The following is a 20,114-nucleotide window of genomic DNA, read 5'->3' on the forward strand; positions in this document are numbered from 1 at the left end:
CACTGATTTTCCTTTTAGGGAAACCCAAAGGATATTACATCACTATTACACCATGTCATATAAGTGAGGTCATTATTTTAGCATTATTCTATTCTCCTAAAATTTGAGTTTTTACCCAGATGGTGGCTTATTCTACTGAATAGTTTGCCTTAGAGCTTAGGAAAAGTGAGGCCCAGGAAGTTTAAACGAATCACCAGGATTACCCAAATCTGAACCTAAAATCCACTGGCATCTCCTTTTCTTCTGTGCAGCTAACTACAAACTACCACCTGATAGGTGAAGAGATTTCATTCAAACATTCAAGTTTTTCCCAATTGCAACTTATACATAGATGTTAAATTTAAACCTAATTGACATCATTCTTTTTTCCATCAGACAAATCACTAATTTGTTTGCCTCAAGTCACTGTTTCAAGATTTCTTTTGGGGGGATAGGGATGTAGCTCAGCAATTCAGTATTTGCTTAGCACACACAAGACCCCAGGTTCAATCTCCAGCACCATAAAGGAAAAAGGAATTTCTTTTCCATACAACAGAAGCATTAAAAGCAGGTTAAATACTTCTAGCCCTCCTTTCAGATCATGCTATAGAAAAGACAGCAAAAATCAGCAAACGGAAACTCAAGAAGAAGGAAGCCCTGATATGACTATTGCTATGTGTATGTGTGCTTTCTGTTGGAGGAATTCCTGGCCCAAAGAGACAGTATAAACAAAGGCAATCCACAGGGAAACAAACGATAAGATAAATGAAACCCAGTAACCCCCTCTCTTCTACCTACTTCCCTCAACTTGTTCATCAGAAAAACAACCTGAGCCTGGGAGAACTAAAATATGAGCCGTGCTCTCTCTACTGCCACTCAGCTCCCTGCTCTTGGTTGAAGGGTTAAGAAGGAAGAGGTGCTTCCTCATAAGGTCAGTGACTGTGGCTCCCCTGATATGGAACCTGGCCAACTGAGGACAGCTAGGTCATCCCACCCCTAGGGAGGCCCTAAGAGCAGAACTGGCAAATTACAACCCAGGGAGTACACTAGGGAAAGTCAGGGTATATAAAAAATGTAACTTTAGTCACAGCCTGAAAAGAAATTGGGTCAAATTAAGAATATTATATATGTAGCTTTCTTTGTTTTAATTTTTAATCAACCCTGTAGGAGAAAATGTCATGTTCAAGGCAGTTACTTGCCACAGCTCCTAGAGCCTCGGTCATTGGAAGTGTTACCTACTCACAGACTCGCAAGCCCTAAGTGGGTCATAAGAGTTTTTCTAGTCCAGCCAGGCACTAGTGGCTCATGCCTGTAACCCTAGCTACTCAGGAGGCAGAGATCAACGGTTCAAAGCCAGTCCCATGCAAATAGTTCGGAAGATCCCATCTCAAAAAAAAACCCATCACAAAAAAGGGCTGGTGGAGTGGGTGAAGGTGCAGGCCCTGAGTTCAAATCCCAGTACAGCAAAAAAAAAAAAAAGTTTTTCTAGTCCAATCTATCACTACCTCTTGATTTTAAAAATAAGAAACATAAAAATATAGGTCTGTTCATTAAACACATTGTAGCCAGTCTCAGCCATTGGCTTCAATTCCAAGCATTTACTTATTCTTCACTCTCTCTGACTTTTAGTTCAAATTACCACTGGGTGTTGAGCAATGGAGGGAGGAGGCTCCTAATGCAAACATGACTGCCACACAAACAGGATGGGGGAAAACAGAAATGTTGTTCTTTATTTTGCCACCATCATCCTAATCAAATAACAGCCACTAGTATTGGGTTAACTATTGCTGCATTTTTATTTTTAAAAAATCGAAATGATTTCCTTGAACAGAACTGTATGATGTTTTCTGAATCTACAATTTCACCATCTTTCAAGAGTAGAGAATGCAGCAAGATCCTTCAAATGGCTTAAATTGTCCATTTCATTTCATTTAATTTCTTACAATAAATTTTGTTATAAATTCCAAGATTTAGGAGAGCCCCTAGTCTAACCTTCTTGTTACAGAGCTGTAAGTTCTAAGTTAACTTGTATCTAGACATTTTACTGCTTGGCTTTACCAAACCTCTACAAAACAACTATAGACCTAGCCTTCAGCACAAATGAACAATCTATCCCATCTGATAAATGACATCAACCACTGATCTCAGTTGCTAATCTGCAGGAACATTATGAGAGCATCAAAACACACACTAATGACACACGTTGTTTCTCTGAGAAAGAAAAAAGATGAAGACTATGGGCTTTGACAAACTTTAGAAAGCTGCCCCTGGTTCTGACCCAGTCTTTGCAAAACGACAATTGTCAGAGCCATACAATTCATTGGCAATCTACTGGCAAAATCTTGCCTCTAGCTTATGGCTTCTAAAGAAACTAAGACCCCTACCAGTTCATTTTATCATGACACTTTCTTTTTAGCTCCTACCAGTAATTGCTGTGCAGTGAAATATCTGCAACGTACAATCTTTTGTAGCCAAGAGTATGATGAGTTTAATATATGTACATGTACAATAACATATACACACACACATACACATGTATCTGACTAGGATTACAGGTACCCTTTTTTGCTTCAAAACAAGGTGAAGCTATCCCATGTCCTTGACCTGGTTTGTACATCACTAACAAACTAAGCCTAGCCAACAAGCCAGGATATACGAGCCCATCTCAAAACACAAAAGAAGGCCATCTATATTACCCCAACAACGCCCAAAGCTAGGATCTAGGCCATCTACTCTTATAAGCCTAAATTCATAAGGTCCATCAGATAGGCAATGTTTGCCAATTGCTCTGCAGATATTTTCTTCAGAAATGAAAAGAACAAAGACCAGTTTAATAGGTGACCCTAATTGTGTGCCTGGCAGAAATACAGGTAACTTTCAACTCCAACCCTGGTGCAATTTATAGAACAGAATGAGTTCAGGTGAATGACATACTTAGAATGTCAATGACATACTTACAAAGTATAATAAGATGAATACGAAAAAAAAAAAAAAAAAAAAGCTCTGAAACCAATGCCTGTTGACTGAATATTAAGTTTGAGGTAGCCTAATTCTGACAAGCTTTTTGTTTTCATTTTCCCTTCCTGACAGTACACTACTAAGACATAGCTTTTCTTTTATTCCCCTAATTTATCCAGTTTCTTTTTCAGCCAATTGTCTTCACCAAATATTATCAAAATGGCACAATATTCGGCTTTATGACAAAAGGAAAAGATCTATTGTAAGTCAGGAAGTTACACCAACTGCACTGGAAATTCAACTTGCTTCCCTATTTTCCACATTTAATTCACAATGGTGCTATGGTTTAAAAGAATTACAATTGTAATTGGCACCAAGTCTGCTGCACTGTAATAGCAAATAAAAGTCTTTCTTTTGAGGTGGAGAGGGAAAAAGTTATTTAGATAGCTGAGGATATCTAATATTAGATTACATATTTACTGCTCAAGTTTTCATTATTTTCTTTTCAAAAAAGCCTTCATAATTTACGTTAAAAAGGAGGGAAAACAAGAAATTGAGGTCCTCTTAAGTATTAATGCAGGCTTCTGTGGCCCATTACTGAGTGAAAGCCCTGTTACCAAATGAGGGATTTAACCTAGTGAAAAACTATCTCAATCAGCCATTAGGAGGGCTGGCGGAGTAGCTCAAGCAGTAAGGTGCCAGCCTAGCAAGCATGAAGTTCAAATCCCAGTGCCGCCAGAAAAAATAAAGTAAAAGTAAAACAAACAGTGTCTATAAGTGGACAGTCTCCAAAGAGATGTAGAGATAGAATATAAAGGCATTTCTTTTCTCAAATAATTTGAATAATATACTTTATACTGCAAAAAGTAGAGCCCAAAAGATTTATCATTCAAATGCAACATTTCTAATCTTAATATTTTTTTCTTCCGAAAAACAGACTCTAAGCAATTTTACTTTACATCAACAGCATGTGACCCAGTGATCCAGCACTGCCTTAGAATGAAAAGAAAGCAGCAGGACTCCCAACTCAAACTGGAGGAGAAAAAATAATGCAGGAGAGCCAGAGGCCAGTCAATAGTATGGTGTGGACAGAACTAGACTGCCTGGGTCCATAGCTTGGCCTGCCTCTTACAGGCTGTGTGGCCTGACCTAGGTAAGTTCCTTAACTTCTCCATGTCTCAGGTGCCTCATCTGTAAAATGGTAACACTAGTGCCAACCTCATATAGTTGTTGTGAAGAGTCAAGGAGGTAGCCTATGTGAAGCATCAGAAATGACCACCTAGAATAGGCTAGAATAGGCTATTAGTACCACCTTGGCTCTAAGCATCCTGGGGGCAAAGGGGGCTAAGGAGGAAAGGGTTAAAACTGAGGGATAAGTCAAGGAAAACTTCCTGAAAGCCATGGCACCAGAGCTGGATCTGAAGACATGAGAATTTAGACACTAAATCCCCAATGGGGGAACCACTGCAGCAGAAAGCCAGAGAGAGAGGTAAAAACCAGGAGTTCTTAAAAAACAGTGAGAAAAGAAGCACAGAGGACATATTTGCTAACCTCAGATTAACTGGGGTTGGTGGGCAGGGCACACTCTATATACATGTAGGAGTCAACATTCTTCAACCCATTTTTAGACACTATAAATTCCAACTCTATCTGACACCAACTCTGATCTCTGTTCCTGGAACACTGGAGAGGACAACAGAAAATCAAAAGGTAAACAACATTTTTTTTTTCTGCAGAGTTTGTTGGAGTAGAATGCAGGTCACCAAAATCAACTTGCATCTCATCTGCATCTGTCCCTTTTACAGTGAAGTACTAAGGAGGTAATCCCTCCAAGCGGTGGAAGATACTTCAGATCCACCCTTCAATTTCAGCCTCCAGCAGCCTGGGCCACTGTAAATAACACAATCTTACATAAAAGACTTGTACACTTGCTAAGTAAATATAACTTTAAGAGCGTTACATCCTCCACAGCAGCCTGCCCAAGCATGCTCTTCCAATCAGACCTACTCCCGAACCACATACAGAAAGATCCCTCCATAACAATTCCTTAACTAGCTAGCACCTGTGTGATCAGTTGCATCTAAACTTTTGAGCTTCCAGGGAAAACACTAAGAACAGATGCTGAGAGTGTTTAAGACAGACATTAACTTATAAGATTTCTTCCATTACCAAGTAAGAATCTGTAATGTCAAAATAAGTGACAGCAGTTCATACTCATCATCTAAAGAGGAAAAAAATCACTTTCGTTTTGGGGCCTCCTGTAGGGAAAACAAGTTTGCTAAGCTGTTGTCAAAGTTGCTTTCTTTTCTGCACTGTGAAGATACACTTAACACTTGCTAACACCAGAGCATGCCTACAAGCCAGGGACAGTACCACAGCAGTGACAAGCTTTGTTGATTATTTCCTGAATCAAACACCTAATGCTCTAGTGTTACCATGATTTGTTTCCTCTGATTCAACAGCTGTAACTTTTAAAGTGTTTCTATAAAAGAACTCAAGATTCTCCAGCCAAATCCATCCCCAAAATATTTACAAAATGAAACACTTTCAATTTTAACTGTATTTTGTTTGTAAACACCTTATTTGTTCTGAGAACCCCACTAAAAGCAGTCTTTTAAACAAAGTAGCTCAAATAAAACCACACTTTTTTAAAAAAAATTTTTGGTGGTACTGGGGTTTGATGTCAGGGCTTCACAATTGCTAGGAAAGCTAGGCAAGCACTCTAGCACTTAAACCACTCCACCAGGCATTTTTTGTGTTGGGTATTTTTGCGATAGGGACTTGTAATAACAATCCTCCTGATTGCTGCCTCCTGAGTAGCTAGGATTGTAGGCGTGAGCAAACAGCACCCCACTAAGACTCATAAATTCCACCTAAGTATGTGTGAGTCACCATGCCTCTTCACTATCATTCCTTCCCATTAGTTTACACTTATCATCTATTGGATGATAACAAGATGTTACAAACATTGGACAAATGTTCTCTCCTATCAGTCAGCTTAGGACACCAATCCTGTTTATTGAATAACTGTACCCTCTACCCCAGATGAGAGAACTATTGTCTCTAGGGTCTTCTGGAAGCCAATGGTGGCCTGGCAAAAGCCTTTAGCTATCTTTGCACTGGTCTCTCCCTAGTCTCCTGTCATACGCCTTCTAGGAGCGTTATCTGGACCAAGAAGAGTACAACTTACAGAAAACTAGAAATGTCTGGTTAAGGGTAATAAGAAATCAAAACTACAAAAATAATACTCTATGTGGATAAACATAGTCCAAAAGTAACTACAAAATGTAACTATTTCAAACACATGAAAGGCCATTGATGCTACACCAGAGTTTTGGTTTAGGCCAAGATGAAAGTGTTTGTCCATTTGTAGGTCTTTAATAAGTATTTGTTGAATGAATATTAAATTGCAGATCTAAATCCCAGGTCTATATTCTTTCTTCTGATAGCTATGCCATCCTCTGTAATGTTCCCCTTAATTTTCAGCTCTAAATGCTCAGAAGAAGCAAAGACAAGACAAAGACTGTGCCCTCAAAGAGCTTATAATTCAATATGGAAGTTAAGTAAATAGATAAATGAAGAACATTTTTCTTTGATGATAGGTTCTAGGACAAAAATAAAAGAGTAAGTCACAACTTCTGGCCTTGCATCCTCATGGAGATGCAAACACCCACTTAAGACAATACGATGAGTATCAACCACCTGGCACACAGCATCCCAAGCGTTCACCTGAACATGAGTACACACACAAAAACACTCTGTGTGTATAAAATTCAAGCAGAGGAGAAAAAAAATCTTTGTATAATTTAATGCAATTAAGGTACAAATCAAGACTGTAAATTACAAACCTAAACAATTAATTGTAAGGCTAAAATATAATTAGAAGTCCCGATACTGGAATTATACTAGTAGTATGAACAATGTTATAAATATATACCTGCCTTCCCTACTTTGAAGGGTTGCTACCCTGAGCTTGTTGGCTATTTTGTGACACAAGTAAGGCTCAAAGACATGCTACAATGCTGTAACTCTCATTACTTTGGGGTGGAGGGAGAGACAATGACCGAGTCTTTTTTTAAAGTCACAGATTTTACACCTAGAATCAAACTTTAGGAACTCTTTATTTAAACTCCTCTCCCTAGGTTACTAATGAAGAGACAGAGGTCCCCAAAGGTAAAGGTAAAGGGTCCCCAGGGCAGTGTAGCCCGTAATGACAGAGCCAGAGCTGGGCGTAGGTCTCCTAGCTCCCAGCTGCGTGTGCTTTACTCTTAAGGACCTGCGTCCTTTAGGCAGGTGTTTACTTTTTATGAAAACCCCAAGGAATAGCAGTGACTTCCAAAATCCAGTTATAAACTCACACACACACCGCCCACTTCCAGGTAACAGCACCCTAGGGCGTGTTGGAAACCTTTACAGGTGACCAGGGATCTCTCTTTAGGCAGAATAACAGACAGTGCCCTCATTAAGAAAGCAGCCTCCAATATTATTAGCTGTGTTACTGCCAAAAATATGCAAATAGCCTGAAAGGGGAAAGGGATCTTCCGACTTGTAATTTTCTGAGTTTGCCTCAGGAAAAGTCTCCAAACAATTAGTTTTGGAGAGGGAGGTGGAGAGATGAGGTACTGGCACGCAAAAGCAAAAGGGGTCCAAGAACTGCGTCCAAGCTATTTACAAGACAATGGGGAGAGTCCTGGGGCTACGAACCCAGAGAGTTAGAGAGAGCAGCTGGGCCCAGGGCAAACATTTGACCACACCCACCAGCCGCGCCCTCCCAGCTGCCCCCAGAGCCACAACGAATCGAAACAGCAGCGCGAGCAGTTAAGATTCCGCAGGCAGGAGTCGCCATGGCAACCGGATTCGTCTTGCAGGCAAACTGAGCTTCAATTCAGTGGGTCGTGCTCGAATCTCAAGAAAACTACCCGTTCACTGGGAGCAAGACCGTCACGGGCGGCATTCGCTCTTGACGTCTCCTGAGATTGAAGAAGGGGGAAGGGGGAATGGATACAAGAATCTACTACTAAGCACACTAAAATATATTGTGGAAGCGAGAGACGAACACCCCAATCCAGGCTGCAAGCAACGAGAGACCTTAGCAGAGTTTGATGAATGAATTAGAAAACGAACGGATGAGGGTACGAAGGAAACGGAAAGAAAACCCTTTAGGACTTCAGAGTTGTCGGGCCTCGCGCACGTCTCCAGTCAGAGGACAAGCCGATCACAGACAGTTGGCTTTTGGCACCGGCTGGGTAAACCCGATTATCCAGCCATCCTGCCCCACAGCGAACCTTATCATTGGATTATCGACACCTCCCACTCCCAGGGTTCCGGGGCCGGCGATTCGCCCCAGCCTAGGTACCCTTTGCAGAAGGAGCGAGCGATTCAGTACAGGAAAAGAGTGAGATGCGCCTCCGGAGAAGGATGCCAGTCAGAAGCGCTCGGCGGAGCCTGGAACCCAGTCCGCAGGTGGCGCAGCCTCCCCCCGGCCGCTGTCCGCCAATACCCTTGCTCCCTCCTCAAAGCCGGATTTCCCTCTTCTCTCGAAACATTACAGCTTAGACTTTGCCTGAATTACAGCCACTCCTCCCTTTCGAGTGTGGCTTGAAGTGAGCGTGCCATGCAGGGATGGTTGGGGATCTGCTCGGACGTAGCCGGGTACACGAGTCCCTCCTTCCCTGTCGCCATCTCCGTGACCACCGACCCAGCCTCCGGTCGGGGCAGGAGCTCCCGACCGCTTCTGCAGAGCCTGCAGCTCCCACCCGAGGCTACGAACCCCCAGTACCCCAGCCCCTGGAGCCTGCAGCAAAGCGGCAAGTGATACCCTACCGGCTCCCCTGCCATCCGAGCGCCTCAGAAAGAAAAGAGGGAGGGACCCCGGGCCCCGGGGTCGCCTTCCTCCGGGCTCGCCTCGTTTTGTGCCGCGCTTGCAGCCATTTTCCAAACCCCAGCTTGGCAGCCGGGAGCTGTCTCGGTCCCGTTCCCATCCAGATCCAACCTGAAGGACGGGTTTAATATTTACCTACTGGCCCGGGAGCTCCGGGAAGGCAGCTGGAGGGCGCGCCGCGAAATCCAGCGCCCGGCCCAAAGAAGCACGCCCACCCCCGCGCCACCGCGCGGTGCCACTTACTAAATGAATGTGGCGGGCGACACGGTGCGTCCCCCGTACCTGAGCAGCCCCTGCATGCTGGAAAGGCGGCTCTGAGCTCTGGGTACAATGGGATCCGGTTAAACAGTTTCCTTCACAGCCGCTCAGAGGTTACCAACTCGCAGGTGACATCACCCTCTCCTCGCCTGATAGGATACAATGTGGCGCCCACTGCGCATGGACTCCCAGGCCGCGCCCGCAGACTTCTGGGAGTTGTATTCCCGACCCTGCAGGCGGAGTCCAGACAGCTACGCTAACCGAGCTGATTGGAACTACATTTCCCGACACAAACCTCGGTCACTCTGTCCCCGCCCCCTGGTCCCGCCCCCGCCGGGACCCGCCCTCCCGCCTTGGAGTGCCAGTGGTGGTCGTTCAGAAGCTGAGCTGAGGACAGCACGGGCGACAGGGAGGGGCACACTGCGGTCGCGCCCTTTGACTTGACCTCTATTCCGCCCCGCGCGCGGGCTCCGAGCGCTGCAAGGGGTCCCAGAGCTTCTGTGCACCGGCCCTGCACTTCTGACCAACCCGGCTCTCTTGGCCCCAGCTGGAAAGGGTTGATTAAGCCTTTCTTTGCCTTCTCCACGCAAAACAAGTAATACCTAGACTCAGTGGTTACTGGGTTAAATGCGGCCCTGGTATTTCCCCCATGTCCCTGAGAACGAGGTCACGCCAGCTGCGAAAGGGAGGAATCCCTATTCGCCCCACTTGGTTCAATTCACCTTTCTCTTCTCTTTCCTTCTCTCCACGTAACGGAGACCCAGTGACCACGAAGAACGCGGAGAACAGCTTAGTCGGCTGGGCTGTCAGGACTCCCGAGGCTGTCACTAATAAAAATGTGGTGTAATAGACTAGGGAGAGAGTGTCACCGCAATGCTCGGTCAGGGAGCCTCTGCGGCTGCAGAGATAATACTATCGCGCAGCCATGCTTTTGTTCATCGCTGCAGCGACTTCCCGCTCTGGTGGCTCTCACCTCCTGGGAAGATAACGTGCATGTCTAAAGTCTTAGAAAATTATGTATGTATGTATCCATATAGCCTTAAATCCCCTTCATTTTCCATACTTTCCCATTCAAAAACAATTTTTAAACCTTAAAGCAAACATCGTGCCCTTCAAGACTGTCCTGATCTTAATGTACCGAAATGTTTATTTAAAGGTAAGCAAAAGGTGTGTAGCAGAACCTTGACCCTTTAGGTTTAGATTTTCCTTCTTAATACCTAGAAGTTTTCTGTGGAATTATCTCATTATTCATTTCAATACCAAATATGAAAATTTAACATTGAGAGCAAATCTTCACGCCTTTGTACACGAAAAAAAAGGCACTTATTCAAGTTGTGAAAGCATAGTAAATTATCATAGTATTTGGTCTGTCTTGATCACAAAGAAAGATTGATCACACTCATTTTCACTAGCAAAATCTCCAGAAGACATGAAGATTGACAATTAAGATTTCAAACTATTCTGCACTTATAACTGTAGATACAACTCTCTCTTCTCATTTGGTTCTTCAACACTTAGGATCAAGTGAAAAGTATTTGTGGAACTTGTCAAGGATCTCAGGGGAAAGGAAAATGTTTTATTTTGCTGAAAGAGATGTTTGCTGAATTCTGATTTTTTTTTTAACAAGCCTATTCTTTATAGAGCAGACCCATTTTCTTCCACTGAAAGAGGATGACTTTGAATGTTGCTCTTCTGAGCTATTCTGTCCATTTCAAATATTGTCTTAAATGGAACCCAGACAATACAGTGTTCCTTTGGCGATCAGATCAAGGGTACATTCAGTGATACTCTAACTAATGGATAGGCTTCATGTTTTGCATAGTTCATTGTGAAAAAATATTCAGAAAGAAACTTGACCTGGGATGCTTTTAAGGCTCTCCCAGTTTTATAGCTGTGTAAAGCTTTTAGATGGAAACATAATCAGTGAGCCACCTAAAATTTATTGAGTCAATAAATTGAATGTGTAGCTGGGGTTATCCTTATAGCTAAACATATGTTATCAAGGCACACTCTGAGGAGTCATTTTATAGGAGAAATCACCTTGCGGGAAATTCTCTTGGCTTTTCAGCAATGAAGGAAAAGATAGGGTCTGCCTGAATTTTAAAAAAGAAATCTATTCTCTATTATAACAATATTATAGGGTTTGCCATGTGACATAGCTCATGTCCACGTATAAAGGATAACATACACAACAGACAGTAAGCACAGAAATGTGTGACTTTGCATGTGTGAGCTGTTCTATCAAATAAATGTAGATAATAGAAGGACTGTGCTTTAAAATGTTTTTCTGGGAGTGGTGACAGATTTGAACTGATCCCTGCACACTGTTTGATTGGTAACCAAGGGAAACAAAGATGGCTCTCATGCATCAGAAATGCAGACTGTAGACCTCTCTCTCTTTCTCTTTCTCTCTCTCTCTCACACACACACACACACTCATTTTTCCACATACTCATTGTGTATGTTCATATTTAATTCTTTTTAGATGACTGAGTAGTCTCAGAATCCACTTTAAAAAAAGCACCCACTCTGTCCAGCTTAATTTATATTCTCAGTCAAAAGGATTTTTTATTTTTTACTTTTTTCCTTTTCTTTTTAAGCAGCTGCTGCTGTTCTGGAGTGAGCTTATAAAAGGCCCTCCCTCATCCACTAATCATGGCCTATTAATTAGAAACCTGTGGAACCACTGAGAGTGGATGGGGGAGGGGCAGAGGGATTAAGGAACATGGAGCTGAGCCTTCAAAGTAACTTCTGTCAGATCTGGTTATGAGGTTTTACTCTAGACGTTGGCTACGTATGTATTTATTTTTGAGACAGACTCTAGCTATGTAGCCCAGACCCTCCTGCCTCATCCTTCTGAGTGTTGGAATGATGCCACCACATCCATTTGAGGTAGATTTAGTTAAGGGAGGAAATGAGACAGCTACAGTGAATTTTCACAGAATAGTGTGGTGTTTCCTAACAGTTAAGGTTGTATGTTGAGCCTAGGTTTGGGATTGCGCTGTTTTACCACTTGAACCGTATTACTTTGCTTATTTGTGTTGTTTATTCTCTCTGAGACTCTGTTTTCTTATTTGTAAAATTGGCTTAGCAATAATACTTCACAAGATTTGGGGGGATTAATTTAGATGAGGCATGTAAAGACACTTTTCAGCCTGAAAAGCACTCTAGAAATGCTAGCTCTTGTTAGCATTTGCAATTTTTCTGTGAAGATTATCTCAGAAGTGTCAGGCCTAACTTTAAAACAAGTTAATAAAAACCTATTAAAAAGACTGTGTATGGTGGAACAGTCCTATAATCTAGCACATGAGAAGCTCAGGCAGGAGGATAGCAAGTCTAAGACCAGCCTGGGCTACATAGCAAGATCCTGTTTCGTAAAAAAAAATAAGAAAAAACTATATAAATAAATAAATAAATAAATGTTGGCAGTACTGGGATTTGAACTCAGGGCCTTGCCCTTGCTAGGTAGGCATATGCTCTGCCACTGGACCTTTGCCCCCAGCCCTTAAATTCTTATACTTATTTAACAAGAGACTATTGGGAAGTATATAGCAAGCAAATATTATCTTATGCTAATTTGTAATTAGGCAAAATGAACTTTGAAGAAAACAATGAACAATGTAGAGTTGAACAGTGCTGATCCTCGGCTTGTTCTCAGATACATAACTTATCTTTCCACAGTGCCCAGCTGTCCTCAGTATCATGGGAAGCCTTTCTTTCCAAGCTTGCTAGCATGGAGAGGCACTACTGGGAGATTGGAGGCAGAAGAAAGAGAGAAACTAAGGCCTCTACAGAGATGTCTTTGGTGATGTTTCTCTCAGTAGTAGCAGCATTTCGGCTATTGGCCTCGTCTGTCAACATTCTAGCTTCTTCCAGGTCAACCTGGTCTCTGCTAACATCACCTTCTCCTTTGTCCCTCCATCCTAGGAGTGGGGATAGCTTTCTGCTACTGCTAATCTTGGGGTTCCATGATTGGCTTCTCAGATACTTTGTCTTCAGTGTGAGTATCTCCCTACAGTATATTATCTGTTTTAAATACTTAGAATGGTTTCTCCTTTCTTGGTGAAACACTTTAATATGCTCATGTCTTAATTAAATTTTTTTAGGGACAGACAAGAGCAACTTCTATGACTAGCTTATGCAAAACAAACAACACATATTGTGAAATTTATTGAAAGGATTAAACCAACCAAGGTTTAGGAAGAACAGGAACCAGATGAGCTCTGCACCTCTGAGCAATGGAGGTTTGAAGACCTTCTCTAGTAGGCCTCCATCCCTGTGCCTCCTTGTTCCAAATGTCAAATTCCTGAGAGGAGCTGATTGCCCCATCTCAGGGCAGTGATCCAGACTTATTCTCTACAGCTGTGCTTCTTAAAGTGTGGCTCCTTGGAACAATAGCATTACCATCACCTGAAACACAAATAATACATGTATGCACCCATGGAGGAACTGGAAAGGACACTGTAGGGACAGGTCCCACAATTTGTTTTAGTAGGTCCTCCAGCTGATTCTGACACACTTGAAAGTTAAGTGCCTGGTCTATGGTAAAGATAATGAGATGGTGTAGCTCAGACATGAGCACTCGGCTCCTAAACCTGTGTGTCTGGAAGTCTTCCTAGAAGAGAAGAAGCTTGGTGAACCTGGCAGTGACCTTTATGGTAAAATTTGCTTCTTCCCAAGAGAGGGGACTTTGTTGAGTTCTATGCCAACTATTCCATTTAGCCTCTGTGAAAGCACTTGGAAAAGATTCATTTCACTGGATCTAATTGAGAACTCAGAAATGCTGAAGGACAGGAAAAGAAAGGTAGAATCATATGGAAATACAAGAATAGTTACAAGGGGGAGGAGATAAAAGAGAATGATGGAGAAGGCAAATTTAACTCTGATATAAGAACTTTTGTAAATGTCACAATGTACCCCTGATACAACAACAACCATAACAATAATAAATAACAGTTACAGTAGTACAGTCAGACACAGTAAGAAGGAAGTGAACATAGTCCAGGCCCAGTGGCTCACACCTATAAATCCAGCTGTGTGGGAGGCAGAGAATAGAAGACTCTCAGTTCAAGGCCATCCTGGGCAAAAAATTAGAAAGACCCTATATCAAAGAATAAGGTGAGTGTGGTAGGTTACATCTGTAATCCTAGCTACATGAAAGATGTAGATAGGATGATTACAGTCCAAGTCACACCAGGACAAAAAGCAGAAAACCCTATGTAAAAACAGTAAAAGCAAAAAGGGCTGGTGGTATGGCTTCAGTGGTAAAGGAGCCTGAACTCAAAACCCCAGTCTCCTTCATGACTGGCCTACTCTTAGCCCATCTATGAGACCTGTACTATTTTTCTGCAGCCACTGTGCTCAATGGCCACATGAGGCCAGTGGCTGCCATACTGGCCAACACAGATATAGGGCACTCCCATCTTTTCACAAAGTTCTATGAGACAGCCCTGCTCTACACTCCTTTACTCAGGAATTCTTAGGTCCTGAAACCCATTTCCCCTTCATCTTCCCAGGTAAAAATTACAGAGAGAGACAGAGAATGAAGAAGGAAAAGGAAGAGAGTGAAATCTAATGGTAAATCTAGTTTACCATTTTCACCTGTAACATACATAAATCACTGGCCACAGTGAAAAAGACATACAATCCAACAGAAAAATGGCCAAAAATTTTGTACAGGCAACGAACACACACATACACACACTCACACAATCAGTACATAAAAGGTGCTTCAATTCATTAGTCATCAAAACTATAAACAAAGATCACAATTGGATACCATTAAATACACATCAGATATAGAAATACATCTGATAAAATGATACCATAAAGAAACAAAGAATGATCATGAATAAGTTCCAATAAAACCTTATTTATAAAAACAGCACAGTGGCATATAAGCCACAGTAACCAACACTTGTTATGCAGTTATGTCCACACAGAAAATATGGATGAATCTCATAAAAATTGCATTGAATCCTATGATTGATTGCACTTACATAAAATTTGAAAAAGAAGTACAGCTAACTTCAGGAGATAGTGGTAGGAGAGAACAGGAGGGAGCTCTCTTGGTGCTGGTATTGCTCAAATTTTTTATCTGGATGCTGTCTACACAGGTAAATAACTGAAAATTCATGCTGTACTCTTATGATTTGTGTGCATTTATGTATGCATCTTATATGAAAATAAAATATTGATATAAATTAAAACCCAGGTCAGAATATCACAAGACTATTCCCAAAAGAAATTATAAGCCAGACAGCAGTGGCTCATACCTATAATCCTAGCTACTTGGGAGACTGAGATGGGGAGGATCATGGGTTCAAGGCCAGCCCCAGCAAATAGTTTGTAAAGACACCCCATCTCCAGAATAACCAGAGCAAAAATGTACTGGAGGAGTGGCTTAAGTGGTAGAGTGCCTGCTTTGCAAGCGTGAAGCTCTGAATTCAAACCCACAAAAAAAAAAAAAGAGAAAGATGCACTGGCCTTGGATGCAAGGCCAGTGCGGAGCCCAAAGGACCTACTGTGGCTTCCAACAGAGTCCTGGGCAAAGGAAGTTCCAGAAATCCCCTGACATGGGAGACTGGCTTGGAGCATCTATTACTTTGTAGCAGATGGGACTGATTTCCCTCTTTGACCCTCAGGTCGGAACTCTGAAGCCAAAGTTAGACTGGCCAGGAACTTGTGTGGCATTGACCTAAGAGCACTTCAGCCAGAGGCTAGCCAAGTGGAATCGCTGTGCTGTACCTGTCAGATGCAGAGCCCTCCATCTGTGACCACCACATCTGCCTGATGGCAGCCAGAGGCTGACTGGCACAGGTGCCGTCCTCTTCCTAGCTTGGGCCACTCGGGACTCCATTCTCCTCTCAGCAATCAGCTTTGGTTAAAGCGCTGTCTCTGTTCTAAGATGATCTGAATACACTTCCTGTTCCTGCAGATGTGATCTTTGCTCTTGTCCTAAGGAACAACGGTAATGTTTTAGCAAATATCTGATCTAAAGCCTGTGAACACACACACACACACAAATTATTGCTTTGAGGGAGGCTGCAATTGGGAGGATCATGGTTCCATGCCAGCCCTGGGCAAAAAAGTTTCCAAGATGTCAACGGAGAAAAACCTGGGTGTGGTGGTACATGCCTATCATCCCAGATGGGATGGGAAGCATAAAATAGAAGGATAGAGGTCCAGGTTAGCCTAGGCAAAAAGCAAGACTCTATTCCCAAAATAACTACAGCAAAAAGGGCTGGAGGCATAGCTCAAGTGGTAGAGCTCCTGCCTAGCAGTGCAAAGCCCTGAGTTCAAATCCCAGTACTGCCAAAAAAAACCCCTAAAGACAGTAACCTGAAACTTTTCAAGAATAACAAAAGCAGAAGACACTGACAGAACACCTCCTGAACTAAGTGGAAGCCTTGCAGCTGGCCATTCTGGGGTTTGAAGTCTTCAAATCTCACTTGTAAGTATACAGTCCTATCCCTTGTAGCCTGGAATCCTGTAATGAAACTCTACTGACCTTCCATTAGTAAAAATCCCCAGCCCTACATTTTAGACATGGGATGGTTATCCAAGTTAGCTTTCAAAATATCCCCTGCTGAGAGTGTCACAGAATTTTCATTTTCTTTTTCTCTTTAAGAGTCTAATCCCTGCATGGGCTCTGTCTCCCTAAAAAGGGCAGCCCGTGTGTGGCACAACTTTGTGTACAAGTTAAAGATGGGCTGGGGATTCACTGGAGAGAAAGAATTCTGTTTATCCTTTTGGTTTTTATAATTCTCTTTGCTGGGAACCATCCTGACGGATGTACTTGCCTTTGTGGCAGAAGTATAAGAGCATGCAGGATTTATGTAAGAGCTTGGTTTCACAGTGGGGTGTGTGAGCGCTTAGGCGCTGGATTTGAAGATTAGGAGTGACTTCAGTTCTGTATTACATGAGAACCTTGTGATGTGGAATTTCTCATGGAAAGCCACACTTCGGTACAGTATGTCATGGCATATTTTCTTTGTGAGAGTATTTTCTCTTCATCAAACTGTGATTGTAACCTTTTCTCTTGGGTTGTCTATGCCCTCTCCCTGTCGTCTCAAGCTCCTAAAATAATATTTTGGATTGTCAGAAGACTTGCCACCCAGTTAAAGTAGAAGGAGAGATACTGGAATGCTTTATTCTGGCTGTTTTCCTGCAAGTGACAGGTTTCCTTCTCTGGGATTTATGTTATTGTTGTAGAAAATTATACTCATTTAAATCTAAACATAGTTAAAGCAAGAAAAATATGACCCATTACTTTTCACACGTGTGAAACAATGATTCCGAATAATGGGGTCATCTCCCTCTTGATTTGTGCATGTAAGTTAACTATATTTGAAGCTACCCCATCTCTGGCTATAAGCCTGCTAGAATTTCCAAGTCTGATAGCTTTGAGTGAGGTCAACACTTGGATGAGAACTTCCAAAGAAAACCCAGATGGCTCAGAGATGAGTATAGGATTTTAAGAAAGTTTCATTGTGTCCTTAATTCATAGGGAAAGATCCCTACAGCCATCATTCCAGGAAGCCTTTTAAAAATGCATATCCCTTCTTAAAGTGCACATAAGAGTTTCCTTCTGGCTCAGGGTGGATCTTTGCTAGTGGGTTGCTGGGTTTCTATAGCACTGCCTCATGAAAACCCATTGTCAAATTTCAGGAATTTTGTGAACCAGTTAAGCAAAGCCAATATTAAAAATTAAAACAAATAACTGGCATAGTAGCTCACTCCTGTAATCCCAGCACATGGAAGGCAGAAGCAGGAGATTGCTAGTTCAAAATAAGCATGAGCTACATAGTGAGATCTTGTCTCAAAAAAACATGGGCTGGGCATGTACAGCATTTGCCTAGCATGTGCAAGGCCCTGGGGTTGATCTCTAGCACTTCAAAGAAAAAAAAATTACATACATTTAAACAAAATTACATGTATTACAATGGTAATACATATTCAAAACCTGTCACTTGTTGCTCTACCACTTGAGCCACACCTCTGCCCTTTTTGCTTTCCTTGTTTTTCTGATAGAGTCTTGCTTTTTTTTTGGCTTTCTTTTTTTTTTTTTTTTTTTTATTGTTGTGCTGGGTTGGGAGTACATTGTAGCATTTACAAAGGTTCTTACAATGTATCAAATATATCATTTTTCCCATCCCCCTCCTCTGATTCCTGGAACAGTTTCAACAGGTATCATTTTTGCATGTACATACATGTGTATACATTGTTTGCACCATATTCATCCCCCTACTCCTTTCCCTGCCACCTCCCTCCTCCCACTGGTGCCTGAGATGGCCTGGACCATGGTCTTCTTATTTATGCTTCCTGGGTAGCTGGGATGACAGAGGCATACCCAGCTATTGGTTGAGATGGGGTTTCACAAACTTCCCCCCATCTCTCCTTGAACCAATCGAATCCTCCCAATTCCACCTCCTGAGTAGCCAGGATTCCACCAGACTCTATTGTGTGTGTTCTTCAGGCTTCTTCTGCATCTGGAATGGGGAGAACAGAATGTCATTATGTCCTCTTCCCAACTCCACTTTCAGTGACGTCACACTGATAGTTCAAAACCTATCGTGATGCAAGTGTTTATGTTATAGAAATGACAAATGCTGCAAATCAGGGCTTCCCTGCAGAACCGATGGTTTAAGAACATTTACTTGGCATCTCTATCCTCTTGCATTGGTAATAAAGAGAATAAGCATCTCACTGCTTTGCAGTGCTCTGTATTTTTCTCTTGTGACTTCATTTTGCTGTTGAGACACCAAGCATGGGTGTGTCATCCTTGTGGGTGGAGGAAGGATGGCATTAGATTATGTGCTGAGAAGAGTCTGGGTCCTTATTGGGTTAAGAAGCTGAGCACTGTCCCTCAAACAGGAAAGAAGAACTGAGTGATAGGTTTAAGAGGAGGTGGGGAGGGGGGAGTAATTTTGAGCCAGGAAGAGAAGGAAGTCAGCCTGGGGCTGTTGTGTGTATCAGATGGAATGCAGAGAGAATTCCAGAACAGCTGTACTAGCCCTGAGCGGCATGACCATACAGCAGCTTAGAACAGGAACCCACATGCTGTACTTAAAAACAGTTTCATGAGTCTGCAAAATAGTGGGAAAGATGATGTGGAGCGTTTGTTAGCAATGAAACATTCCTATATAAAGGACTGTCTTTTATTTTGGGATACAGAGTAATAAAAACAAGTTTACTAGACGTGTGAGGCTATTAGAAGGATGCAAACTGTCTGTCTATCCATCTACCATCTATCTATAGTAGTTTATATATTAGGATTAATTTTGTCCCCAAACTACATTTTGTCCCCATTTCCCCTGTTTGTATTATAGAATATTTCTTTTCTCAAAGTAGCCAGGTACGGATGGTTCACACCTGTAATCCTAGCTATATGGGAAGTTGAGATAGGGAGAACTGTGGTTTGAAGCCATCCAGGGCAAATAGTTCCAGAGACCCCATCTCCAAACTAACCAAAACAAAATGGATTGGAGGTGTGTCTCAAGTAGTAGAGCACCTGCTTTGCAACCATGAAGCCCTGATTTCAAACTCCAGCCCCACCAAAAAAAAAAAAAAAAGCCATGTTATAAATGGTGATGAAGTCCCAGACTATACCAAAAAACAAATGCATCCCACAACAGAGTGGAGCTGTAGCACTGATCTTGTTAGCCTGGGGTCTGAATGGCAAGGGACAGAAGCAGTCTGTATAAGAATAAGTGGCAAAAGAGAGGACCAAGCACACTCCTTCCCTCTCCTGAGACAAGGGAGGGTGCCCTGGAGCAATGTGAACCAAGGGAAGTTTATTCTTAATCATCCCCTGGTTTTTCTGATGCCCTGCTCTCTCAGCAGCAGGCTCTCCCTCTTACCAGGTCCCCATTCCCTCTCAGCGCTCTGCACTCTCCACCCTGCACCTCTGCAGGTCAGAATTCTGAAATGCTCCAAGTACCAAGAAGTGCTCCCAGCCTCCTCTTCCAAATCACAGCTCACCCATCCTTTTTGGTTTTTTTTTTTAAAAACATAGTTCATCTCTAGTGTCATTGAA

General features: G+C 42.4%; 1 protein-coding gene across 5 annotated transcripts in view; it reads right to left on the reverse strand.

The window, feature by feature from the left end:
• The window catches only part of Daam1 (dishevelled associated activator of morphogenesis 1), a 162,323-nt gene extending 153,068 nt beyond the window's left edge, over positions 1-9,255 (reverse strand). For 2 of the 5 annotated variants that reach the window (XM_020178957.2, XM_074067874.1), the window contains exon 1: positions 9,062-9,229. The gene's annotated coding sequence lies outside the window, so the exon portion shown is untranslated. The other 3 variants (XM_074067875.1, XM_074067876.1, XM_074067877.1) reach the window with 3 other exon arrangements.
• Positions 9,256-20,114: the final 10,859 nt, after the last annotated feature.

This window comes from Castor canadensis, chromosome 3 (assembly GCF_047511655.1).
Source record: "Castor canadensis chromosome 3, mCasCan1.hap1v2, whole genome shotgun sequence".
Lineage (NCBI taxonomy): Eukaryota > Metazoa > Chordata > Mammalia > Rodentia > Castoridae > Castor > Castor canadensis.